The sequence below is a fragment of the Sorex fumeus genome, unplaced genomic scaffold (assembly GCF_029834395.1).
Source record: "Sorex fumeus unplaced genomic scaffold, SorFum_2.1 ptg000155l, whole genome shotgun sequence".
In the NCBI taxonomy this organism is placed as follows: Eukaryota; Metazoa; Chordata; class Mammalia; order Eulipotyphla; family Soricidae; genus Sorex; species Sorex fumeus.
The window spans coordinates 888,448-898,433 of record NW_026606212.1 but is presented as its reverse complement, the minus strand read 5'-3'; the positions used below and the strand labels follow the sequence as shown (position 1 = coordinate 898,433).

At 49.5% G+C, this 9,986-nt stretch overlaps 1 non-coding gene across 1 annotated transcript; it reads right to left on the bottom strand.

Annotated features, from left to right (window-relative positions):
• On the bottom strand, nucleotides 1–62 carry LOC130016530 (U7 small nuclear RNA). Its single transcript, XR_008791240.1, has one exon. It is a non-coding gene; the product is annotated as a U7 small nuclear RNA (small nuclear RNA).
• Between the last annotated feature and the right edge of the window lie 9,924 nt (nucleotides 63–9,986).

Below are 9,986 nucleotides of genomic sequence, written 5' to 3'. Positions count from 1 at the left end.
ATGGGCTTTCCAATAAGGATTAGAAAGTCTGATAGACAAATTCTAAAAGAGCTGTAACACTAGATATATATTTTCTTCCTTTAATATAGTACTGGAGACAGACAGTCGAAGCCAGATCTTCAGTAGTGGGTAACAGTAAGAAAGATCATAATTTTACAAAGTAAAGAATATCTGATCACTTGCCAAAATGCATTATTGGCCAAAATGCATTGCACCAAAATGCAAGAGCCAAGTGCTTCCTGCATGCAACTATATCTTGTTTAGTAGCAGGGAAAAATAGCCCCAAGTTTGCAGGCAGGCAATTTTTAAAGCTAGCAAAAACATTTAAAAAAAAAACTTTTTTTTAAATGAACTTCTCGAAAAAAGGAAAACCACTTGTATGTCTCCAAGAGTTAACCAGAAAATGGATATTCGTATTTTACCGAAAACGTTAGTGCATGCAGTTTGCTCTAAAATCGGTCTGTTAAACTGAGTGGGGTAGAACTGGATATTTAGGAAACCCCCAAAATGTAAACAGAGGGGTTTTGCGCCATAATTTTGATCAAGCCATTGATAACATATTTTTGTCGTTGTTGTTGAAAAAAAATTCCCAAAAGATGGAAGAAAGGATAACTAATGTTATAGCTTAATGTCCCTCAAACTATAAAAAGAAACCTTAGGTTAAATCGGGCTGGAGCGATATAGCACAGCAGGTAGGGCGTTTGCCTTGCACGCGGCCCACTGACCCAGGTTCGATTCCTTCGCCCCTCTCAGAGAGCCCCGCAAGCTACCGAGAGAGAGTGTGATCACGCTCGCAGGGCAAAGCCTGGCAAGCTACCCCTCACTTATTCCATATGCCAAACACAGTCACAAGTCTCACAACGGAGGCGTTACTGATGCGATGCCCGCTGGAGCCAATCTGTAGGTTAAATCAAGTCTGACGTCCCGAGATGCTCAGAGCAGTGCAAGTCCAGGCCTGCCTGCATGCACCCCCAGAACACGGGAAGACGCAGGACTTGCTCGAGGAAACGCAGCACGGGCTGGCCGTGCCCGACGTTCCTGGGGTGCGGGGGGCGGAAGCAAGTCTGCGGGGTCCCCCGCACCCCGCGCTGCCCACCCACTCAAACGGCCTGCGGCGCGCCAAGCCCAGAGACCGGCACGGCGGGTACTGCCTGTGCCCAGGGGCGCTGAGGCTGAAACGAGCCAAAGCAATGGGCCCCCCCGGCCCCCGCCCCGCGCTCTCGCCCACTTAGGAACCGGGGGGCGCGGGGCGGGGGGTTCCAACCAGGACGTGCTTTGACTTGGCCCCGACGAGCCGCGGCGCCGGGGGCCGGGCTGCAGAGCCCGGGCCCAGCCGCTCCCTCCTTTGACTTGGCCCCCTAGCACGCCCCCCGGCCGGGGAGAAGGGGTGGGGTGCCCCGGAACCCCAACAGCCCCCTCCGCCGACCCTCACCCCGCGGGGGCGCCGCCGGAATCCCCGCGAGGCCCGGGGTGGGGGGGGCGGTGAAGGGGGCGCTGCCCCGGGAAGGCGAGCGGGAGCGGCCAGTGCGCCCCTATTTCGGGGTTCGGGGGAGTCTCCGATCGCGGGGTGGCGGGGTTACCTCAAATTCTGCTCACGAGATCCCTTCCCCGCCCCCCGCACCCCCCTGGCATCCGGGCTCCCGCGCTCCTGGAGACCGGCTCCCTGGTAACGGTTGCCGGGCGCGGCGGGACGTCACTTCCGGCGGGGGCGGGCCGGCGGGAGCTTGGGGGGTGGGGGTGCCCGGGACCCAGCCGTCCGCGGCCTGTGCTCCCGCGTCCCTCCGCTTCTCCAGCCCTTGCATCCCTCCCGCGGGCTGGGCCTGGCGTCAGATTCCCTCTGAGTTTTGCCGTCGTCTGGAGACCGCTCGGAGATGTTGGGGGGGGCGCGGTCTGCAGGCGGAGCCCCCACCCCCAACCCGTCCCCCGCGCGGCCCTTGCCTGCATCTTCCTGCATCTTAAAGGTTTTCCCCGGTAATCCGGAGGAAACAATTGTGGACTTTAAACGAAGGCACGGTTTATCCCATACAACGCCGCCTGTGCCACCTTTGCTAGGCCACATTGTCTACTAGGAATTAAATTTCTTTTAATCTTTTGGGGGGGGGGGGGTAAGGGGGAGCATTCCACAGTGTTTAAGGGACCTGGTAATGCCAGGGGGATTGAAAGGGGTCTCCCGATCCAATAGTTTGAATTTTTTTTCTGAGAACCTGAAAAAAGAAAAAAAAAATGAGGGAAAAAAGTCAATGGCCTAAGCTCTCCTTGACTTCTGAGTGTCCCTTTAGGCCCCTGCAGAAAGGAAGGCCGAGTTCCGAGCAGTCTTCATTTCCCAGGAGGCCAGGGAAAGATCTTCGTGCCCAGACCAGGCAGAAGGCTCTCGAAAGTCAACTGGAACAAGAGAGAAAACTTGGAATTGTAGCTGCTGGCTTAGGAGAGACCTTTCTTTGTCAGTGAACCGTGAACTGCCGGTGGACACCACCTCTATTAGACTGGAGACCATTGTACTGAGTGATGTCAGAGAAAAGAGAAGAAAAACACCAAACACCTGACACTGAAGACTTGGTCACTAGCCCAAACCTCTGAGGAGAAATACCAGTACAGATTTAGCATTAGACTTCTAAAACAAAAATAATTTGCACGTTAAGCTGATGTCCTTCCACAAACCAATGGAGGCCAGAGATTTCCTGAGCCCCATCCTCATGCCACTGAGGTCCAGTGTAGACTACAGAATGGGTGATACTAATACAACTATAATCAATGTTGTCACAAAAGGTCCCAAAGATGAATGAACCTAGGTAAAGAGCCCCAAGTCTGGGACTGGAGCAATAGCATAACGGGTAGGGCCTTGCACGTGGTCAACCCGGGTTCAATTCCCAGCATCCTATGTGATCCCCTGAGCACCACCAGGAGTAATTCCTGAGTGCATGAGCCAGGAGTTACCCCTGTGCATCACCTGGTGTGACCCAAAAAGCAAAAAAGAGAGTCCCAAGTTTATCTGGGGTGCACAATCAGGAGAGGTTCCTTGGACAAAATAATGTTTAAGGGAGAGTTTAAAAAAAAAAGAAAAAAGAAAAAAGAGAATGTTTTCAGGCCGGGGAACAGAATATTCCAAGACAGCGCTTTGCTTGGCTGCCTTCAGACAGCTGAACTATTAAATATATTTATTATTTGGGATATATTTATTATTTGCACCCTGCAAAGCAAATGAAGAGAACTAAAACTTTCCCAGCTCACAGATGCTCATAGGGTGTTGCACAACAATTAAGGTCTCGAAAAGTTAAATAACTTAACTCCTGGCCAAAGATTCGTCTGAGGGCTTACATAACTAACTGACTCTATTGGGTGTATTAGGATATGCTTTGACTACTCAGGTTTGAATCACTGTGTGGTCTAACCCCTCTGAATTTTTGTTTCCTCATTTCATAAAATGTGCCAGCAGGGGTTGGAGAGAGTACAAGGCCACTTTGGTGCTTGCTTTGCATGGTGCCAACTCAGAACCCCTGAGCATCACCAGGAATGATCCCTGAGCACAGAGCCAGGAGTAAGCCCTGAGCACTGTTGAGTATGGTCCCAAAACCAAAAATAGAATAAAATGTGATCATAGGGGGTCAAAGGAAGAGTACGGTAGGTAGGGCATTTGCCTTAGAAACCCGAGTTTGATTCCTGGCACCCCATATGATCCCAGGGGTGATCCCTGAGTGCAGAATCAGGAGTAAGCTCTGAGCACAGCAGGGTGTGGCACTAAAACAAACAAGCAGTGGTTATAGCTGGGGAGATAACTCAGAGGGCTGGAGTATATGCTGTGCAGGTAGGAGCCCCAAGTTTGATCCTTGGAACCACATGGTCCCCCCAGCCGCACCAAGAGTATCTCCCGAACACGCACATCACCGGGTGTGCCCCCCCCAATAAAAGATGAAATAAAAGAAAACGTGACTATAATAATTCCTCAAAAGGGTTGATGTGAGACTTAAATAAGTTGGTACTGGCAAAATAATTCAAATAGTATTGACATTGAAAGAGCTAAGAACACTTTGGGTATTTGTTTTTTACAAAAGGAGATATTTAGGGTCTGGAGCAGTAATACAGCAGGTAGGGCACTTGCCTTGCACATGACTGTCCTGGGTTCGATCCCCAACATCCCTATGGTCCCACGAGCACTGTCAGGAGTAATTCCTAAGCTCAAAGCGAAGAGTAACCCCTGAGCATTGCCAGGTGTGGCTCAAAAGTAAAAGAGAGAGAGAGAGAGAGAGAGAGAGATTTGCTTCTTCCATAGGGTCTACAACTGTAAGGAATTAAAAGACAAAAGAGGTCTGGCAGTGCCCAGAGGTTACTCCTGGCTCTGAGCTCAGGAATTATTCCTGGCGGTGCTCAGGGACCATATGGGATGCTGGAGATCGAACCCAGGTCAGCTGCGTGCAAGGCAAACACCCTCCCGACTGTGCTATTCCCTCCAGCCCCAGTATTATACTTTCAATGATAAGAATGCAATCCAAGAAGCCAGAGGGTGGTTCAGTGGCCGAAGCAGGTTCAGTGGCCAAAGCACTCTCCTTGAGAGCATAAGGCTGCAAGTTCAATTCCCAACCGCATACAATGAGGGATCCTGACGGCTCTCTGAGCACCAGAACTAAAGGATGACACTGCCCCTCCGGAAGCCCACCCTCTGTAAGCACCACAACGAAATAGATGTGAAGACTATGTGGCCAGAACCATGGCTCTTCCCAGCCCCCACGGGCACATGTGTAAACACCACGGCTTAAGGGATCAACCCCTGCAAGAACTGCAGCGCCACGTGCAAGAGCCCCTCAGCTCTGAGGAACACAAGAGTGGGCACAGCTAGAGGCAAGTGACCTCAGCGAGCACTGAGGCCTGGTGTGCAGCCACCTGGCATATGCGGCTGCACAGACATTACAGGAACATCAAGGGAGGGAGGGGAATGGGGGTCGCAGCTCTCCCCCCAGCACGCCAGGGCATGCACTCAGCAACAAACCTGAATGAACTGTGTTCGTAACGTAGTAGCTCTGGAACACAGGGAGGAACCCCAGACCCAGTTTATATTCTAGCAGGAAGCAAAAGAGAAAGACAGAAGGGCCTATGAATATTGGGGTTGTCTCCAGGGCCCCAGAAATTGGCCAAAGGGAGGCTGGAGTGATAGCACAGTGAGTAGGCCATTTGCCTTGCATGCAGCCAACCCAGGTTCGATTCCCAGCATCCCATATGGTCCCCTGAGCACTGCCAGGAGTAATTCCTGAGTGCAGAGCCAGGAGTAACCCCTGAACATCGCTTGGTGTGATCCAAAAAGAAAAAAAAAAAAGAAATTGGCCAAAGGAAGACTTGCTACCATTTAATACAGATCCTTGGATGGGCTCGATGAGTAATAGAAACTTCTTGGCAATGTTTTCACCCCAGTGAAGGCACCCACACGAAGATTTATTCTCTTCTGCCAATGCTATGCTGAGTGTTTCTTGTAAACCTCTTGGCTGAACTACATTTGACATTTTTAATTGGTGAAGTCACAGGGATATGAGACAACCTCTCTGAAAGAGTCCTGCTTGCTTCCTGATTCTCCCTCAGCCTTAGTGATATATGATTCACATAAGTACACCTCACTCATTTAACCGTACAAAAGTCACAGCTTGGTTGCTGTGAGCATAGCCTCAAAGTCGAGCAGCCAGCGCCATTATCTACTCCCAAAACACTTTCATTACCTCTGCGACGAAAAACCCTCATCCCCCCTCATCATCATTTCCCAACTTGCAGTGAAAAATCCCTGCCACCTCCCTAGCAGACTAGCAACCACTAAGCTGCTCTCCTTGTCTCTGAATTTTCCCTTTCTGGACTCTTCATATAAATGAATCATAAAACATATGGCTCTTTGCGACTGGCCCCTTTCACTTGAGTACAATACTTTCAGAATTCATCTGAAACATGTTATAGCATTTTTCATTACCTTGTCCCATTTTAACGACAGAATAATATTCCATTGCATGGATTTATCTGTTGACAGACATTTGGGCTGTTTCCACGTCTTAGCCCTAGTGAACATGAGTGGATACCCCATGCACAAAGCATTTCTCTGGCTAAGTCGGGTGAGCAGGGCTCGGACATCAGGAGTGTGGATTTATTGTGGTGGTGGGATGGAGCATTCATTCTTGGATTGGTCTTTTTCTTTTTTTGGTCCCTTGAGTGCCCATGGTTGTGGATAACAGGACACAAGGTGTGATCTTTCAGTCTGGGCTCATAACAGATTATTGTTGACGCCCATTCATCCCTGCTACCAAAGCACGAAAATGCCCCTCTGCTTTTTACATGAAGCTCTCTGATAAGAAAAGTGTTGCATGGAAGTATGCTTCAAATGCCTGCCAGCCTCCAGAGGATGGGGAAGAGGATAGGAGAGGATATAGACGATACTGCTCCCAGCCCCTTTCTTAAATAATATAGGCCAGAACCACCCATAGTTGTGAACTTCTGCTCTGGTTACTCAGAGGGGAATGAGTCCTGGCCATTTTTTAAGACCCAGATTAATATAAAGTAAAGGTAAAGGCCCTTCCGTTGATCGTCGATTTGCTCGAGCGGGCCCAGTAACGTCTCCATTGGAGACTTTGTTGTTACTGTGTCTGGCATATCGAATACTCTCGGTAGCTTGCCGGGCTCTCCGAGAGGGGCGGAGGAATCGAACTCGGGTCGGCCATGTTGGCCGCTTGTAAGGCGAACGCCCTACCTGCTGTGCTATCGCTCCAGCCCGCCTTACAAGCGGCCAACATGGCCGACCCGAGTTCGATTCCTCCGCCCCTCTCGGAGAGCCCGGCAAGCTACCGAGAGTATTGGATATGCCAGACACAGTAACAACAAAGTCTCCAATGGAGACGTTACTGGGCCCGCTCGAGCAAATCGACGATCAACGGGAGGGCCAGATTAATATAAAATTAAAAAAAATAAGGATGGGAATCTGTAATTATAAATCTAAAGATATTGCTATCTTCAAGAATGGCTTGGTCTAGGAGTTCAATTATGTCATCTTAACATATTCTCTCTCTCTTTCTCATCCCTACTATGCTTTGACTGGGCTGGAGCGATAACATAGTAGGTAGGGTGTTTGCCTTGCACACGGCCAACCTGGGTTCGATTCGTCTGCACCTCTCGGAGAGCCTGGCAAGCTACTGAGAGTATCCCGCCCACAAGGCAGAGCCTGGAAAGCTCCCCATGATGTATTCGATATGCCAAAAACAGTAACAAGATGTCTCACAATGGAGACGTTACTGGTGCCCACTCGAGCAAATTAATGAACAAAGGGAGGACAGTGCTCCAGTGCTACTATGCTCTGAACGGGTTGTGGTAGCAACAGACTTACATTATTACAGCCTAGAACCCTCAGCAAAAGTGTTTCATCTTTTCTCCAAATAGTTCCAGTAGATTCTCAGGGCTGACTCAAATTGCTCTAGAGCCTGCTAGGCCATTCTTGAACCCACTGCAGTGATTCCAGTGGATATACTGAGAGATTTTTAGGAAGGGTGGTTCCCCAAATAGAAGAGTTGGATTCCCTTCCAGAGGGAGGGACGCTGTGGAAACAAGAACAAGTGTCCAGCAGAGATGGTCAGGGAAGGTGGTCAGATCCTACAGTGGTAATCAGAACCAGAAGAGGAAAACTTGCGCCCATTCTTATTGTCTAGAGAACCTCTCCATCAAACCCGTCAAATCTCTCTGATTTCCCTCCAGCCAATTCTCTTTCTCCTGACAGGCTTCCATAAATGGGCCAAAGTAGGTCAGAGGAAGTAGCAGACCCTCCAGATCTCCACAAAAACTTGAGTTTGCCACGGACAGAACGTCTCCAGCCCCTTCTCAAGACGAAACTTCCAAACAAGAACTTGCTTGTGAGGAGCATAGGAGAGCCGAGCCAGTTTTCTGTTTTTGGTATTAAATTTAGACCTTTCATCCTGACCATGAGCTATTCCTGGATTCCGCACGAGTATTCAGTGAACGCCAGTTTCGAGCTGCCCCCATCTGGGGCTGCTCTGCACACAGCCCACTTTATCTGGTTCTTTCAAACTAGGAAAAATGACCCAGACACAGGACCGCGTTGGGAGATGGGTTATTCTGTTACCCACTAATTGCCGTTGAATGTCTCTGCCATCTAGGGTACTTGCTGATGAAAGAAACTAAATGTAAACAGAATCTGAATCGAGTCATGCAGACAGGCTAATTGTCTCTGCTCTCGTCGTTTCAAACCTCAGGGTACATGTAGCAGAAGCAGCAGCTTTCTGCAAAGGTGAGAAGACACATAACATGTGAAACGTTCTGAATGGATGAGCTTCCAGACTCAGTGCAGACCTGGGAGTACACGGGGACATTGCCCCCCCGCCCAGCTGTGCTCAGCTGTTATACCTGGTGGCAGAGATCAAACTGGGCCCAGCTGCATACAAGGCAAGTGCCTAAACCTCTGTCCTACCTCTCCAGCCCCATGTACAGTTTTATCAAATGAATTTTCAGTCAGTTTTGTGAGATTAACGTGCAGCTAAATAAATGTCTTGGTCCGAAGTATGAATTCAAATATAAGGTGCATTTAGAACCCTTACTGGACTCAAGTAATAGCCATGCTGTCATTCACTGAGTGGTGTCTGTATGTCAGGAACTTGGTTAAACACATCACCTACAGGCCAGAATTTATTAAACTATTAATTTATATGTAGAATCATATTTCTCTTAAGAAAATGGGGGGGGTCCACACTCAATGGTGCTCAGGGGTCAGATCTTATATGATACCAGGGACTCAAACCAGGTTCGTGGTTCCCTTAACTTCTGTACCCTCTAGCCCTTAATTTTTTAAAATTTTGTTTTATGCTTTCAAGATTGAAGCACTGACCTCACGGAAACCAATAAAATGCAGCTTTTTCATCTTGAGAAGGGGCTGTGGAGTAGGGAGTTTCTTCCAGAGTAAGAACAGAGAGAAAAGATGCTAAGAAAAAGTCAGTGCCTTTACTGGAGTGAAAATCTTGCCAAGAAGTTTTTCTTACAACCATCAATGAGCTCATTTGGGGGTCTGTGGTGACAAGTCTCCCTTTCTTTCTGAGAAACTTCATAGGGGCAGCTCTGAATTAGGTATAAATGCCCAAGTCTCATGGCTTCTAGTCTTTCCTTGACCCAAGACACAAGAAATCATCAAGGTCATTGCTTCAGAAATGACTACGATGCAGCCTGGAACCAGGGCTGGGCAACCAAGCAGTCACTAGGATGGACCACTGAGCAAAGGCTGCAGGGAACATTGCAGAAGCACCCAGGGTGGTGTGTGTGTGTGTGTGTGTGTGTGTGTGTGTGTGTGTGTATGAATGCCCAATAATGATAAGATGATGGTAGCCCAGAGCTGGATTTCAGGTGACTGTAACATACTTCCTGAGCTGTGGACCAGGACAGATAACCTCTGCTCAGTCGACTTCCTGGCACACTCTGGGCGAGTGAGGAAAACTGAGTAAAGAACTGTTTTTAAAGGTGTGGGCAGGGTTCAAGGAAATCAAGTGGCAGCCAGTGGCCTGGGCTGAGGCAGCGAGAAAGGGAACGTGCGCCAGAAGTCTGCGGAGCAGCCATCTGGAGACTCACTACCAGCAGCCCTTAGCGGCAGCCGTGCGGGCCTCCCCCTGCCTCCCCTCCGGCAGCTCATCCATTGGCTAAACCTGATGGTGTGCAGAAGGGCTGGTGGGCCCTTGAACTCACCACCAGACAGGACTCCCAGCACTGAGAAAATGACAGGGAGGGGAGGTGGAGGGGTAGCCTGAAGGAATTATAAACGAAATTCTGGACTGAATTATACCCCCAAGTGCCGGGCACGAGGCTCAGCGAAGTCAACCAAGCCACCCCCGAGTCTTCCAAGACTCGTAGGCATCGCAGTTGGCTGATGGCGTCACCACACACTGCCCACACCCACTACATCTTACTTAATCTCCGTAACGAGCCCACAAGGGCGACAGTGCACCCCCCTCTGCCTCTTTAGAATCAAGAAAATT